Source organism: Ailuropoda melanoleuca, chromosome 18, assembly GCF_002007445.2.
Source record: "Ailuropoda melanoleuca isolate Jingjing chromosome 18, ASM200744v2, whole genome shotgun sequence".
Taxonomy (NCBI): Eukaryota; Metazoa; Chordata; class Mammalia; order Carnivora; family Ursidae; genus Ailuropoda; species Ailuropoda melanoleuca.
In genome coordinates this window covers 3,063,891-3,081,218 of record NC_048235.1, presented here as the reverse complement: position 1 = coordinate 3,081,218, position 17,328 = coordinate 3,063,891, and positions in this window count along the sequence as shown.

The following is a 17,328-nucleotide window of genomic DNA, read 5'->3' as shown; positions in this document are numbered from 1 at the left end:
GTTCTAAGTCTGTTGTCTCACGGGTGCCGTCCGCGAGTCTGCCTGCTCCCCCGTGCAGGTGGCCCGCCAACAGCCAGCCATCCCGCGTTAGCTCCCAGAGCTCCCGTTCTGCTGTCTCAAGCGTGCGNCCGCGAGTCCGCCTGCTCCCCCGTGCAGGTGGCCCGCCAACCGCCAGCCATCCCGCGTGCGCTCCTGGAGCTCCCTTCTCAGTCTGCTGTCTCAAGCGTGCGGGTCTGCGGTCTGTCCGCTCCCCCCGTGTAGGTGGCTACCACTTCCCGGTGCCCTGACACGGCGGCTCCCTCCCCCTTCTGTTTAGCTTCCGATATCTGTGCGCGGTTTCAGGGCTCCCCGCTTCGTACCTCGATACTCAGCGCTGGAGATGTTCATTTGTAGAGATCCAGATGTATCTTCCTGCGTCTCAGGCTGATTCTGTGGATATTCCTGCTGGTCTGGTACCTATCCAGCTCAACTCAGGGGACCGGCTGAAAAAGGGGTCCCCTACTCCTCCACCATCTTAACCTCCTCCCTTCACATCTTTTCTTGGTAGACAGTTGGCTCTTTGTGTCAGAGCAGCATATGGGTCCAGGCTCCCTCCGTGTTGTAGCTCTGACACCCTCTAGGGTCTTGAAAGCATTCACATCCAGCTGGCAGAATGAGAAATAACCCAACGGTGGCTGTGATTAAGTTCACAGGAGCCTGCCAAGAAAGGGCACCAGCCCTTTTACTCACATTGCATTATCTAGAAATCAGCCCCCTGGCTACATCTGTCAGGAAGAGCAAAAGATGGAGTCTAGCTAGCCCAGGAAGATGAACAGATGAAATTTGTTAAGCAGTTAACTGTTTCAGCCACAACAAATTTGAAAGACTTTAAATTTGCCTTGTGAAGTGTGGTTCTAAGTGTTGAAGGAGAGCAAAGGATACATCATATAGTAGTATGTACAAATGCATGGAATTGGAAGGGAGAATCCAAAACAACAATTTTCTTAATTACAAGGCATCAGTTCATTGGGCAAGCTGTACAACAATTAAAACACCAGGAATTAGAACTGCAGATAAGTGGAGCGATTTAGGTTATGTGTGTCTGATTAATTCTAGGTATAAAGAATAATTAGTCGACACATTGTAGGCTAATGAGTTATTGTTGGCCTTAGTAGAAATCTCAGGAATAAAGTTATACTTTATAACCAATTACAAGATAGTTGGCATCATTTTATAGAGCAGAAACCCTGACCCAGAAAGTACATGGCATTCAGTCTTACCCACTTCATTGCATTGATGGGCAAACTGTAAGCAAACACGATAATCAATGTCCCTGAAATCACATAGGTAGGAAGTGGCAGATGTGGTATTTAAACTCACATTTCTTGGGGCGCCTGGGTGGCTTAGTCGTTAAGCGTCTGTCTGCCTTCGGCTCAGGGCACCATCCTGGAGTCCTGGGATTGAGCCCCACATCAGGTTCCTCCACTGGGAGCCTGCTTCCTCTCCCACTACCCCTGCCTGTGTTTTCTCTCTCGCTGGCTGTCTCTCTCTCTCTGTCAAATAAATAAATAAAATCTTTAAAAAAAATAAACTCACATTTCTTGAGTTCTGATATTTTTCCTCCAAGCATATTAGAAGTTGCAGGATAATAGGCTTTAAGAATCCATGAAAACTAGAAGCATAGATGGGTACTAGTTCTTCATTTTCCCCCAAGAATTAGACCAGTTGGTGCACAGTTTCACTCAAGATTCAGGGGTGTCTGATGCTTGGACAACTTCCCTTAAATAAAGATGCATAGATTGTTGGTGGAAATGGTTCTGGCAAAGTGACAAAATAACCCCGTATAAAAGGCCCCAGGGTAGAAATAGGTTTTTCCAGATCTAGTGAGTCTCTGCCACCAAAAACATCCTTGGCAGCTGTAGACCCACTTGGGTCTTGGGGGACCCAGGCATAGCCATGGGGTGTACCAGCTCTCATCCTCAAATAGTTGAGTATTCTGATTCAATTTTGATTTTTTGACTAACAAGAAACCTAGATTTAACCTTTTTGGGGTACATGGAATCTTTATCATAGCATATAGACCGTTAGAAATGCTCTACAACATGACATGCATGGCTATTCATTTTTTCTCAATATTTTCTCTGTGGTAAATGCAAATGGATAAGTAGTGGTAGACTGTGCTAATTGTCAATCAAAGTTTAATTCTCCTACCTTTACTGACAGAACCTACAGTTTACTCAGAGAGGTGGTTGAGTTGCTTTTAAACATGATTTTGGGATCACACTTTATATAGATGATTTTTTAAAGTTTTTATTTTAATTTCGGTTAATTGTATCAGTTTCTTTATACAGATTTTTGAGGCTCATTGTTACACAGGTCACTGCAAAAAAATCTGTTCAGTGTGATGGATGATAGGTCTACCCAGTAGGTCTTTAGGGAAAGCAGCTGTTTACCTGAATATGAACAGTATGCTTATCTGGTATGTGCTTCCTACCTTTTAATCTTTATTCTCTTTGGACTCTAGGTGGGATGACTGTAGGAAGTAATTCAGTCTTGTGACCTTGAGGATATGAACCTCAGGTGAGGATGATAGAATGATTTCTAAGTTATTGATAATGTCATTGAGCCACTCCTAGTGGCATCATGTTACTTGGTAAAAGTCAACTGCTGTTTGGTTAAATCATAGCAGTAGAATCTCTGTTCCATGTTGTCGTCATCGCTTGGACAATGCGATATTTTCTTTTGCCTCGTGAAAAAAAGGTGTTTTTTTTTTTCTCTTCTCTGAATAAAGTTAATTGAGAAATTCTGGCACTTTACTTCCTAGACAATTTTACTTTGTTATAAATAATGCTTTTTATTTTAGAATAGTTATTTTATAGAAGATTTGTGAAGGTACTTCAAAGAGATCCCATATATTCTGTACTCAGTTTCTTCTAATGTAACACCCCTAATACAACACTTTATATTAGTATATTACATTTGTCACAATTGATAAACTAATATAAGCACATTATTATTAGCTCAAGTCCATGATTTATTCAGATTCCCTTTTATTTCTACTTTTACCTAATATCTGATCTGTTTCAGGATCTCATACAGTATTCCACATCACATTACATGCATGGGCACCATGCCTCCTCAGTCTCTTGGCTCTGACAGTTTTTGAGATTTCCTTGTTTTTGATGACCTTGACAGATTTGAAGTGTGCTGCCCATGTATTTTGTAGAATGTCTTGTGAATGAGATGTGTCTGCTGCTTTTCTCATGATTAGACCTGAGGCTCAGGGTTCTCTGAGATCACAGAGGTAAGATGCCCTTCTCATCACATTGTGTCAGAAGTACGTACTGTGGGGGCACCTGGGTGGCTCAGTCGTTAACCGTCTGCCTTCGGCTCAGGGCATGATCCCGACATTCTGGGATCGAGCCCCGCATCAGGCTCCTCCACTGGGAGCCTGGTTCTTCCTCTCCCACTCCCCCTGCTTGTGTTCTCTCTCTCGTTGGCTGTCTCTCTCCGTCAAATAAATAAATAAAATCTTAAAAAAAAAAAAAAAAAGAAACACATACCGTGAACATGACCCATAACTGTTGACGTTGACCTTGATCACCTGGCTGAGGTAGTGTTTGTCAGTTTCTCCAACATAAAGTGATTCTCTCCCCTCCACTTTTCCATACTGTTCTCTTTAGAAGGAAGTCACTACACACAGTCTCCACTGAAGGGGCAAAGAGTTATGTTCCATTTCTTTGATGGTGAAATCTCTACGTAAATTATGGAATTCTTCCACATGGGAGATTTTTCTATTCTACTCTATTTAGGAATATATTCAATAATTTATTTATATCACTGTGATTTTATGGATATTTATCTTATAATTTGGATTATAATGGAGTACTACTTTATTAATTTTGTGGCTGAAACTATTTCAGTTGTGGCTACTGGGAGTGTGTTCAATTGGCTGCAGGGTCTCTTTGACATGCTCGCATTTCTTTGTGTGTGTGTGTGTGTGTGTGTGTCTATGAGAGAGAGAGATTTTTGAATCCTTCCCCTCTTTCTGGCACTATAATATGCTCTAGGCTCACTCATGTATTTTCTGAGTCCCCAAATCAGTCATTTCTCCAAGGATCTCTGGTTCTTTTTTGGAGAATGGTATTAGCAAACAAGATCTGTGAGGTAGGTGGGCTTATTGCTACGAGGGTTTTATTATTTCTTGCCTTCTCATTGGAGAGCAAGGGAAGGTAAGTTTGCGTACTAAATCTAGTCTGACATATGCACGTATCAAGACATATTTCTATAATGTGGTCATCTCTGTCTATGTTAATCTGCATGAGTCCATACTGATATCTGCAACTCTATTCCACTCCCATAAGCATTGTTGCAACTTTCTGTCATTGATTTTCTATAACTTCCCACTCCAGCAAAAGGATTTAGCCTCCCAACATCCCCACCAGTTAATTGTTCAATCCGATAGAGAGAAAGAAAGAGAGTTTTAGAATTAACCCACACCCCAATGTGGGAAAACAGTGACTTTTTAAAATTTGCATACTTAAAGTTTCATTGTTTATGCTCTAAAGTTCTGTGAGTTTTGACAAATGCATGATGTCATGCATTCACTCTTTGAGTATCATATAGAATACTCTACACAAAAAATAGAACCTTGGCACCTTCTGATCTGTTTACCATGTGATTGTTTGCCTTTTCTAGGATGTTATTGTCATGGACTAAATGTCTGTGTCCCTCAAATTGCATGTGCTGGAATCCTAACCCTCAAGGATGATAGTAATAGGAGTTGGGGCCTTTGGGAAATGATTAAATCCTGAAGGTGGAGCCTTCATGGTGGTATTAATGCCTTTGTTAGAAGAGACACAAGAGCTTACTTGCTCTCTACTCTCAGCACGTGAGGACACAGTGAGAAAATGTCCATCAGCATACCAGGAAGTGAGTTCTCACTAGATACCAGGTCTGCCAGCACCTTCATCTTGGCCTTCATAGTGTCTAGAACACGGGGAAATAAATATATATTGCTTAAGGCATCTGTTCTATAGTTTTGTTATAGGAACACAAATGTAAATACAGTATTTCAGACTACCTTAGTAATATGTATGTGAGCTTTATCCACGTCTTCTCATGCTAGGCAGCCCATTCTTTTTCATTGTTCAATAACATTCCATTGTATGAGGTACATCACTCTGTTTATTCTTTTACCTGTTGAAGGGCAAATTGGTTGCTTTCAGTTCTGTCAATTAAGATAAAACTACTAGAAACATTCATTTTTTTTAAAAGATTTTATTTATTTATTTTAGAGAGAGAGAGCCTGCATGAGTGGGGAGAGGAGCAGAGGGTGAGGGAGATTCAGATATCCTGCTGAGTACAGAACCTGACACAGATCATGAGATCATGACCTGAGCCTAAATCAAGAGTTGGTCACTTAACTGACTGAGCCCTCCAGCTGCCCCTAGAAACGTTCATTTCTATGTGGACATAAGTTTTCAAATCAGTTGAAGTGTACCGTATAATGTGCTTGTTATATGGTAAGCCGATTGGTTTGTAAGAAATCATCGAATTGTCTTCCCGCATGGCTGTGCCATTTTGCATCCTTACCAGCCCTGAATGAGTTCTGTTGCTGTGTATTCTCACCAGCACTGGGTGTTGTCAGATTTCTCATCCTAACATTCTAAGGGGTATGTCACAGAGCTTCATTTCATTGTTTTGCATTTCCCCAGTGATGAATGATGTCAGGTCCTTATCATATGTTTATTTTCTCTCTCTTTGTACTCCTCAGCGAGTTATCCATTTATATGACTCATCTACTTTTTAGTTGAGTCTGTTGTCCTGTTGAATTTTAAGAGTTATTTGTGTATTTACATACAAGTCCTTTATCAGAAATGCATTTTGTATATGTTTATCTGAGTTTGCGGTTTGTCTCTTGATTCTTTGACGCTGTCTTTTCCGGAGCAGAATTTTTTTTTTAAAGATTTTATTTCTTTATTTGACAGAGTTAGAGACAGCCAGCAGAGAGGGAACACAAGCAGGGGGAGTGGGAGAGGAAGAAGCAGGCTCATAGCAGAGGAGCCTGATCTGGGGCTCAATCCCATAACGCCGGGATCACGCCCTGAGCCGAAGGCAGACACTTAGCCTCTGTGCCACCCAGGTGCCCCCAGAGCAGAATTTTTTATTTTAATAAAGTCCAACTCGGGGCTTCTGGCTGGCTCAGTCAGTAGGGCATGTGACTCTTGATCTCAGGATTGTGAGTTCAAGGCTCACATTGGGTGTGGAGCATACTTAAAAAAATAATAATTTAATAAAGTCTAACTCATCAGATTTTACTTTCATTGATTGTGTTTTAGTTGTATCTAAAAACTCATCACCAAATCCAAGGATACTTATATTTCCTCTTACAATTTCTTCTCTAAGTTTTATAAGATTGCATTTTATATTTATGTCCATGAGATATTTGGATTAATTTTTGTGAAAGGTATCAGTTCTCTGTATGAGTTCATTTTTCCCCCATAGACATCCAATTTTTCCAGCACTGTTTGTTAAAAAGATTTTCCTTTCTTCATTGAATTGCTTTTTCACTTTTTTTCAAAGATCAGTTGACTATATTTTGTGGGTCTGTTTTTGGACTGCCTTTTGTGTTCAATTGATCTATGTGTCTATTCTTTCACTGATACCATATTGTCTTGATTACTGTAGTTTTAGAGTAAGTCTTGAAATTTAATAGTGTCAGTCCTCCAGCTTTGTTCTTCTTCAGTATCATGTCTGTAATTCTAGAGTTCTGCCTCTCCACATAAACATTACTGTCAGTTTGTCAATATCTACAAAATAGCTTTCTGGGGTTTTGATCAAGGTTGTGTTGAATCTATAGATTAATTTAGGGAAAAATTGCATTTTAACAATATTGCGATTCATGACTATGGAATATCTCTCCATTATTTAGATCTTTGATTTCTTTCATTGATGTTTGGTATCATTGATTTTTTGAAATTACGATTCTTAATAAAGCAAACTTTAGTTTTAAGGGATTTTTTCATGTGCTTTCCTAAAATAGATGAAACAATATTCTGGGTAATATTAAAATAAATGTCCCAATCTTATGACTGTTGAGTGCCTTATTTATAAGTCTTCAAATATCATCCAAATTTTCTATCCACTGTCACCTCAGAGACAGACATACTTGAGGCATACTTCAGAGATTAAAGGTAACTCCATCAAAGTCCTGGGAAATGGTGTTTCTTATTTACTAGTGTGTTCCCTCTGCCTAACCAGGAGAGTGCTATTTGTTCTTCCTGTTTCCTCTTGCCCGTTAGACCTATGGGCCCCCTTTTTGCTCTTGTCCCTCTGATGCCCTGCCTCTATGACCATAGACAGTGCTGCCTCATATTGTCCTTTACAAATAAACAGGAAATAATTTTACATTGTACTCTTAGATGTAAATTGTCTTTTCTAAATGGGTTTTAGGTTAAATAGAGAAGATTTTATTCCTACTCAAAGGTTAATGGTTAAAAACATAATTTTAATTGTCACAGCATACTATCCTTTGCAAAAAGAGCTAAATTATTTTAGAAGAAATATGGAATGGTTTTTCCAGTCTTGTAAGTTGTTACGACACTATTTTCCATTCATTATGCAAGTAAAACTGCAACATAAGGGGAGAAGAGTAAAACTGGAAGCTTAGAAAAGAAGATAGATGTCAGTGACATGAGATTGTGGGGTGGAAAGAAATGGCAGGTAATTTTGAGCAAATACATGACGTATCTGATGGGGCCTTTTTTTGTTTTTTGTTTTTTAAAGTTCTGGATCATTCATTTTGTTTAACCTGGAAATGTAAGAACTATTTTGTGTGAAATAAGAGTCTAAGAGCAAAGATCTCTGAGGAATTTAAATGATTACAAATGGTTCACTGCATGCTTAGTAAAATTAGTATTCTTGCTAGACACTAGAATTCACAAAGAATCATTATTATAGACATGTACCAATGTAATTTGTGCAGAAAAGTTGTTTGTAAGGTTAACTCAGATCAATACACCTGCATTTCTATTATCTCTTTCCAAAAATCCCTACTTGGGGCATCTTTTGCTGTGCTTAAAAATCACACAGAGCCTATGGACTCTATTATGCCATTTATACAACCCATACAATTGCATAATGAATAATCCTACCTTAGAAATGGATAACATTTTTACTGTTTTCAAAGTATTACCAGTTGAAGAACTTCACTTGTGTCTCACACAAAATGCCTTGTGAATTTAGTAAGGAAATTATAGAATTTGATTTTCCGGATGAAGAAATTAATGTTTAAAGATTATGAAACCATCATACTGGTCTTAAAAGACCTATTTCAAAATTTTATATAAACATCCCATTTTTTTGGTCCCGTATAACAATAGCATAGCTTAAAATTATTGCCTTTATTTCATCATTATTTAAATTAAATTTACTACTATAATTTATTTTTATAATATTCTTTACTGTGGTAAAATATATAAAACAAAAATTTCCATCTTAACCATTTTAAGGGTACAATACTGTGGCACTAATTACATTCCAAATATTGTGCAACTATTACCACTATCTATTTCCAAAGTTTGTATTACCCCAAATAGAAACTCTGTATCCATTAAGGAAAACTTTCCCATTCTGCCCTGTCCTCAGGCCCTAGTAACATTTAGTTTCTAAATGCATGAATTTGCCCAGATATTTTGTATAAATGTAATCATGCAGTATTTGTTCTGTTGTGTCTGGTTCATTTCATTTAGCATAATGTTTCAAGGAGCATCCTTATTGTAGCAAAAATCAGAATTTCATTCCTTTTGTGGCTGGATAATATTCCATTGTACATACACACTCCATTTTGTTTATCCAGTCATCTGTTGATGGACTTTTAGGTTGTTTCCACCTTTTGGCTACTGTGAATAATATTGCAGTAAATGTTGGCATACATAAATCTGTTGGAGTCCTTGTTTTCTGTTATTTTGGGTACTTACGATGGAGTGGAATTTTTGGGTCTGATGGCAATTCTATGCTTACCTTTTTGAGGAAGTGCCCAGCTGGTTTCCACAGTGGCTGTGCCATTTTACGTTCTCACCAGCGATGAGTGATGGTTCCAGTTTCCTTACGTTCTGACCAAACTGATCATTTACTTTTTAAAAATTATATCCATCCTTTTTGATGTGATGTAGTGTCTCATTCTGGTTTTGATTTGCATTTCCCTAACAACTGACGATGTTGAACATCTTTCCTGTGCTGCTTGGCCCACTGCAGATCTTCTTTGGGAAAAAGGTCTGTTCAAATCCTTTGCCCATTTTTGAAATCTGGTTGCTTGTGTTTGCTCTTGAGCTGCAGCAATTCTTTATACAAACTGTACTTGGATGTATGATTTGCAAACATTTCCTTCTTCTGATAGTGTTTTTCGGTGTGCAAAAGTTTTAAATTTTAATGACGTCCAATTTACTTTTTTTAAAAAATTTTGTTGCTCATGTTTTTGCATCATATCTAAGAATGTGTTGCCAAATTTAAGGTCACGAAGATGTATCCTTATATTTTCTCCTAAGAACTTTATGGTTTTAGCTCTTATATTTAAGCTGTTGACCCGTTTTGTTGACCATTTTGAGTTAATTCCTGTATGTGGTTTGAAGTAAGAGTCTAACTTCATTCTTCTGCACGTGAAAATTGGATTGCCCAGTACAATCTGTTGAAGAGCCAAAATTTTCCCATCGAATGGCCTAGGCACTCTTGTCAAAATCAGATGGCCATAGATACATGGGTTTGTTGATATACTCTCAGTTCTATTGTAGTGTCCTACCTACCTATCCCATGTCAAGTACCTCACTGTTTTACTTATTGTAGTTTTGTATTAAGTTTTGAAATCAGGAGGTGTGAGTCTTCTGTTCCTTTTTTTTTTCTCTCTCTCTCTCTTTTTTAAAAGATTTCTTTTGATTATTTTAGGTCCTTGCAATTCCATATGAGTTTAGGGATCATTTTTTCCATTTCTGAAAAAAAATTTTCAATTTTGATAGGGATTGTGTTTAATCTGTGGATTATTTTTCATAGTACTGATTATCTAACAATATGAAGTCTTCCAAATCCATGAACACAGGATCCTGCCATTTATTTAGGTCTTAATTAATTTCTTTCAGTAATGTTTTATAGTTTCAATGGGGATTAATATATAATCTCCTAAATTTATAGCAATGTAGTTTAGACTGTTACTGATTAACGTCCTGTAGCATATGAAAATTCTACTGCCATTCAACTCTGTCTTTCCCATTAATGTTGTTGTCATTACAAATAATATCTTTATACGTTGCATGCCCAATACATACGCATTTGTGTCTTTTATAATGTTTTATGTATCTGTCTTTTTATTTGAAAGAAATAAAAATTGAAGTTATAACCCATAACTAGAATAATACTAGCTTTACCTGGGACCATTTTTCTTTACTTCCTTTTCTGCATTTTCTGTCAGCTCTTTGAGCATATTTAAGAGAGTGGTATAATTCTTTGTCTAGTAAACCCAACATCTGGACTTCCTCAGGGGTGTTGTTCGTCAACCAATTTTGTTCCTTTACTTCGGGCATAATGTCCTAGTTCTTTTTATGCTACGTAATTTATTTGTTGTTGAAAACTAGGAGTTTGGACATTATAAGTGGCAGTGGTAGAAATTAGATCATTTCCATTCCTCAAGGTTTTCTGTTTTGTTTTGTTTTTTGAAGCTTTACTATTCTGTGTAATGACTTGATGTTGTCACAAATGTTTTTGCAGAGACTGCCTTCCTTTTCACGTGTGATTATTGAGGCTCTGCTCCTTAGCTTGCATTCTGCTAGTGCTTTTCATGAATGCCAGGAAAGAAAAAAAACAAAACAAAACAAACCTCTCCTAGTCTTTGCAGACCGGCTCTGTACTGGGGCTGCCCTTCACCACTCAGCCAGATTTGCACTGAGCCTAAGATCAGCCCAAGGGGAAAGCACAAGGGCTTCTAAGGCCTTTTTGGAGCCTACGTCTTGCCCTGGGACATACATGTTGCTTTTTAAATCCCTTCTTCTGTGTAGTTCTTCTGATGCTCTGACCAAAGTGACTCTCTCCAGGCTCTTTCTCCCAGGACTTAGATAGTCTGTTGTGGGTCTCAACTGTAATCTTTTGTCCAAGCGTCTGAAACTTGTTCATCTAGTTTACAGTATTTTCAGTTAGTGCCCGATGCTTTCCCAGCCTGGGTGAGTGCCGAGGTAGGCAAAACAGGGAAGAGCACCTTGCATTAGACCTCTCGTAGCTCCCAGACAGATGAAACAGCCCTGCACAATAATGCGTGACTGAGTTCTGCTCTGTTGCCTTTGGAGTCGGTTACCTTTCCAGTCCCTCACTGGAACATGATCCACGGCCTTCAAGACTATGGTGGAACCATGAGGGGCTGGGGCTTGGTTACCATTGCCTTTCTTTGATGCAGGGTTTGCTTGGTTGCTGTGAGCCTTTGACTTTTTTTCAGAGTACTGACAAAGTGTGTTCTGACCGTTTCTGCTTGTTGTGAAGTGTCTTGTGAGGGACAGGAGCTTGAGCCGCCTGGTCTGCCATGGAGCTTGTCTCACTCATATGTTAGAGTTCACTTTTGAATTCCGCCTGCCCTAATGGCAACTAAAGTCTTCATGTTATGAAGTTTTCATGTAGATATAACACAGGATTATGAACAAGAAATTTGATTTTTTCCTGAACTGAAATCAAAATTGAACATATTGGGAATTCATCCAGATATTCACCAGTGTTATACTCATTCCCATTATTGGCTTTTGAGCCATTTTGACTAATTTCCTTTTAGATAGCTTCTGTGATATTTTTTATTATAGACTTTATATTTTTTAAAAGTTTTTATTTAAATTCCACTTAGCATGCAATGTAATATTAGTTTTAGATGTACAATATGTGATGTTTTTAATGTCTTGTTTCTGGTAAGGATTATAATTTAATACTATAATAATTTTTAGTCTATAATTTTAAATTTGTAACTATTGTATTTTATATAATATTGTATAATGAAAACTATTTTTATTACTGTTAATATTTTGTTACAATTTAAAGTTAGTGTTTTTTTCAAAGTATTTTAGATGGACCAGTTTTAGTGGTCTTCACTTCAAAAGCTACTAATAAATACAAAATATTAGGCGTAAGGGAAATATCTTAAAGATGCTAGTACATAAAGGATGTGATAAATACACCACTGGGACGTTCTGTCCCTTACATCCACCTTCCATCCTTAAGCTATTTATTATACTTTTCTGATAACAAGGTAATGGCATGTTTTATATAAAATTTTCTAAAATATGAAAAAGTACAAAGAATAAAGAGTAAAAAGTAAAAGCACTCTTTATTGTCTCCAAAAATAATCAAAAATAATTAGGGAAACTGTCCCATTCAGGGCAGGCTGAGTTGGTGTTTCTCAGGTATATTCCAAGAAGGGATGCGGAAAGAAGAAAGACCACAGCAGCGGACAGGAAGCAGATAAGCATGGTCCCTGGTGACAGCCCGGCAACGTCCAGCAAAGGATATTTCTTCAAAGCAGGTGATGAACCCGAAAATGCAGCCCTCCTTCACAGTGGACTGGCACAGGAAATTTCCTTAGACTTCGTAGACCATTTATTCTAGAACACCTGGCACATCTCCACATTTTCACAGAAGGCAGGGGGAAGGGGCTTCTCTGTTTTGTGAGTAAGCCAGCAGGGCTGTTTCCACCATAAGGAAAAGTAAAGGTTAAAACATCCCACACCTGCCAAACTCCAAGGTGGAAAAGATTCCTCTAGCCAGGCACACAGCTTTGTTCCCTCATCCATAATTGGGTTTTTTGTTTGTTTGTTTGTTTGTTTTTTGGTTTGTTTTGTTTTGATTTTTGTAAATGGCTCATTCAAGAAATACTAGGAAGTAAATAAAAAAATACATAGGCTCTGATCACTGTACAGAAAGGCCCATGCCAAAGGGGATGGAGATAGGAAAAACACACAGCAACCAAGAACACTCAGCTGGTTGTTCTTGCTGGAGAGCAGATGACAATCAGGCCCAAATATATTGCTGTGAATTAAGAGAATGAAATTTTAATGAAGCAATTGCTTTTATAAAATAGGAGTGCAAAAGCTCCGTGCAAAAGCTCAGGGAAGACATGGTACAACACAGATGCTGAAGCGTGAACTGGCAGAGCTCAGCGAGAAGGGGAAGGAGTACAACTCCCATTGAAATGGGAGTCGCAGCAAAAGCTTAAAGAACAAATGAAACAATACTACTGAGAACACACCGCGTGAGAAACACGAGTATAGCAAATGAAACATAAATGTACAGTTAATAAATATTGTGAATATATTACAGAGGGAGAAGATGGGCTGGGGAGATTCACCATATACCTACTATTTCATGTCCACTGAATAGAGAGTTAAGGCCATAGCAGAAACAACAGCAACAGCAACAGCAAAACCTACAATTATAATTTAAAGATTAATTTTAAGAAATATGAGAATCTTCACAGTGTACATTGAAATAAGAACAGGGCACAGATATTCTGGTAAAGTTGCTTCTTGACAGAGTTAAGGAAAGAAGGTCTTTGGGCATCAAGTCATACTGTTCAACTTACAAGAAGGAAACTACCGAGCTGGCGGTATCCTTCGGTGCTGGAAGAGTCATGGTGCTAACAATGACATCAACTCAGTATCACCCAGTCATCTTACAGCCAACCCGACTGTCATTCATGTGCAAAGAACGACTCAAAAATATTGGAAGAATTCTGGGAGCACAGTTGCAAGAAGTTTTTCTGGTAGAAAATACCAGGCAGAAAATCTTGCTGACAACTGAAAAAAATTGGGGGGGGGCATTAAAAATATTGAACTATGGGGTTAAGACCACTTGCAATGGACATTCATGTTACATGTGGAATACAAATGTTGCAAAAGCTGAACACGTAAAATGAACTGAATGTAAATAACAAAAGTTGAGAGGTTAAAAGGAAACTGAGAGGTAGCCAGAGTCATATAAATCTATTTATCTTTCAAAGGAAAGCACTAAGGAAAAAGGAGAAAAAAATCTTACACAACTGACAGTGGAGGGCAGTAAAGAAAGACCTAGAAACATATGAACGTCCTCATTGCTCACCAAAGCGGATCAATACGTATTATGTGAGAAAATAAAGAATTAGTATAAGTATAGAGAATGAATATTATAGAACATATTATAACAAAAATAAAATTTCTGTAATTAGAACAACAGAACAAAAAGTAAAACTAATATGAAAGCAAAATGAACAAAAACACAGATCATGCAGTGAAAACTCTTAAAAGGAAAAATAGAAACAAAAATATTAAGAAGGTATGAAATTAATACTGGCTATATGTGTCCAATATATAAAAATAAACTACCTAGATTTACCTATTAGGGGTCAGAATTCCAAGATTATACACCTTAGTAAAATCCATCCATCCTCTACCAAGACGGAGGTCATTGCAACAGAGCCTGGATGACACACAAAGCCTGAAGTAGTTAGTGTCTGATCCTCTATAGAAAGTTTGCCAGCCCATCTAGGAAACTTAACCCGTGGTGGTAACTACAGAGAGGGGGAAAGGACAAACCCCAGACAAAAACCACTAAATCACAGGATAGTGTAAGTTATTAGTATATTATGTATATGAATGAACCCTCTAAATTCAGAAAATGCACATCAAAGGAAGGGGGAGGGGCACCAGGGTGGCTCCATGGGTTAAGCGACCAACTCCTGGATTAGGCTCAGGTCTTGATGACCTCAAGGCTCCTGAGATCCTGCTGTGTGGGGCTCTGCACTCAGCCGGAGTCCACTTAGATATTCTCTCCTTCTGCCCCTTTCCCCACTCACGCATGCTCTCTCTCTCTCTCTTAAATGAATAAAAAAATCTTAAAAAAATTCAGAAAATATACTCTGAGTGCCAATCACCATTTTAAAAAAAAACAAGAAATTGTAATAAGGCTAAGTGTAAGCAATATATTCTGCAAAGTAGAAAAAGACATTGACAGATTCTCTCATTACAGTTCAATACCTTAAAAAATCACAACATAACGAGAAGACAAAATGATGCCACTACTTGGGAATTCAAAATATTTTCCTTAAATAGCACTTGGGTCAAATAGCAAACCAAAATTGAATATAATTGGGAATCTACAGGATAACCGTTAAAAAACCAACCATATGTTAAAACCTGTGGGACAAAGCTAGAGCAGAGCCAAGAGAAAGACATTCAGTCTTACATACTTAAAGAATAAGAAAGAAAGTAAAAATAGAAGAATTCAATGTGGGGTGAAGGAGGGAATGGTGAGTGAGGTTAAGAAGTAATTCTATAAAATATAGACCTTGCTACTCAAGTTACTTTAAAAAAATTAAGTTTTTAAATTTAAATTCCAGTTAGTTAGCATACAGTGTTATATTATTTTCAGGTGTACAATGTAGTGATTCAACACTTCCATCAATGCCCAGGGATCATCAGACAAGTGCAGTCCTGAATCCCTATCACCTGTTTCCCCCATCCCCCCATCTCCAGGACTTTCAGTCCTTTGTGTTTTGTTCATATTTAGGAGAGAACAGAAATGAAAGTTCTTGGCTCACCCTGGAGGGCCCGCAGTTGTCAATAAGCAGATAATGTGGGGGGTGGTCTTTGAGGAGGTGATATTGGTGAGGCTGTTGGAATATGAAGAGAGGTGTATTAGGTAGAAAAGGAAGAGAAGGGCACTGCAGAAAACATGGGAAATAATCTTTATATAGTTTTCTCAATTGCATCATAAGCGTCTTGAGGACCAGTGACAGCTCTAATGTGGATTTATCTCCTGCAGACCGCACTAAGCATATAGGTGTTTTCTCCCAGGAAAATGAAGAGCCAGGGTGCTTCACACAGATGCAAGCTGGTGTTACAGATGGACTGATGTTGCCTCTTCATATATATTGTGTGTGTGTGTGTGTGATATATTGTGTCTCCCTATGTATCTTTTATATATACATACACATATATATCTTGTATAAGTAGGTACTTATATTTTATTTTTTTCTGACAATAGTTTAACCCAGTAGTTCCCATTCCTAACTTTATGTTAAAATTAGTGAAAGAGCTTCAAAAAGTACAGATTTTCAAGACCAACTCTTGAAGTATAAAATCAAAATCTCAGAGCCAAGATATCCAGGATTGTATATTTTAAAAAGGACACTTTCTTGGGATTCTGATATGTAGGTATCTTTGGGATCCACTGGAATCTGCAACCAATTAGAGCTAGAAGTTTGGCTGTATAATTTGATATCAGGTTTAGATAGATTAATTTGTACAGGTCATCTTTGGCAAAGTTAATGTAGTCACCCCTCTTTGTCTCCAGATATTAGCAAAAATGCAATATTCACTGTTATTCTTTCTCTGAGTTATGTTATTTGAAACATCTTTTGAGTTTCAATGTGACTACTTTAATGATTTTACCTGAAGTATTTGTGAAGTCATGACAAAACTTACGTATACTCCAGAAATTACTGTTATGTGTTTCCTGGGACTTGTGATGAAGTCTATTGGCAATGAACGTGGGACTTTTGCAGTTGTTCTCATGGAACTAACCCTTATTGTTTTAAAACTCATGCTAACAGTTTGGATCTGTGGATTATATATGCACACACACGTATGCATAGCTAGAACTGGATAGCTGTAGCATGGATAAATATCAAAATATATCTGTAGTGTGTATTTCCAAACATCTTGGGACGTGATTTATGTCCAGTTTTGTGAATGGTGTTGAAGTTTATCACAACTTTGCTACTCTGAGAACTGGATACCAGCTCAGGACTACCGGTGCGGTTATATATGAAAATGAATCAGCAGCTAAATAGAAAAAATTCAAATAGCTGCCTGAGTTTTGCCTGCAGATAATAACTATTTTTACAAATGGAATAAAATACCTATAAGTGCCAAATCTGAATGGTTTATTATTCATATTGTAGTTGTTGTAGTAAAAAAATGAATCTTGAATTAAAGAACACTATAATGCTGTTAAATGTTAATGAGGTATAATACATACTCCGACCTGTGTTAGACATTTATAAATCACTTTATAGCTATGCAAGGCCTTACTCTCACCTGGAGGTCTTACGCACGCAGCATCACATCTTCTAGAAGTAACTACACGATGAAATATTCAAATGAGGGAATGGCAAAGTGTGTGACTACGTTCATATTTCGAGTTTCCTAATTGCGTTATGTAGTTTATTTTTTTTTTATTTTTATTTATTTTTTTTTTATTATTTATTTGACAGAGATAGAGACAGCCAGCGAGAGAGGGAACACAAGCAGGGGGAGTGGGAGAGGAAGAAGCAGGCTCATAGCAGAGGAGCCT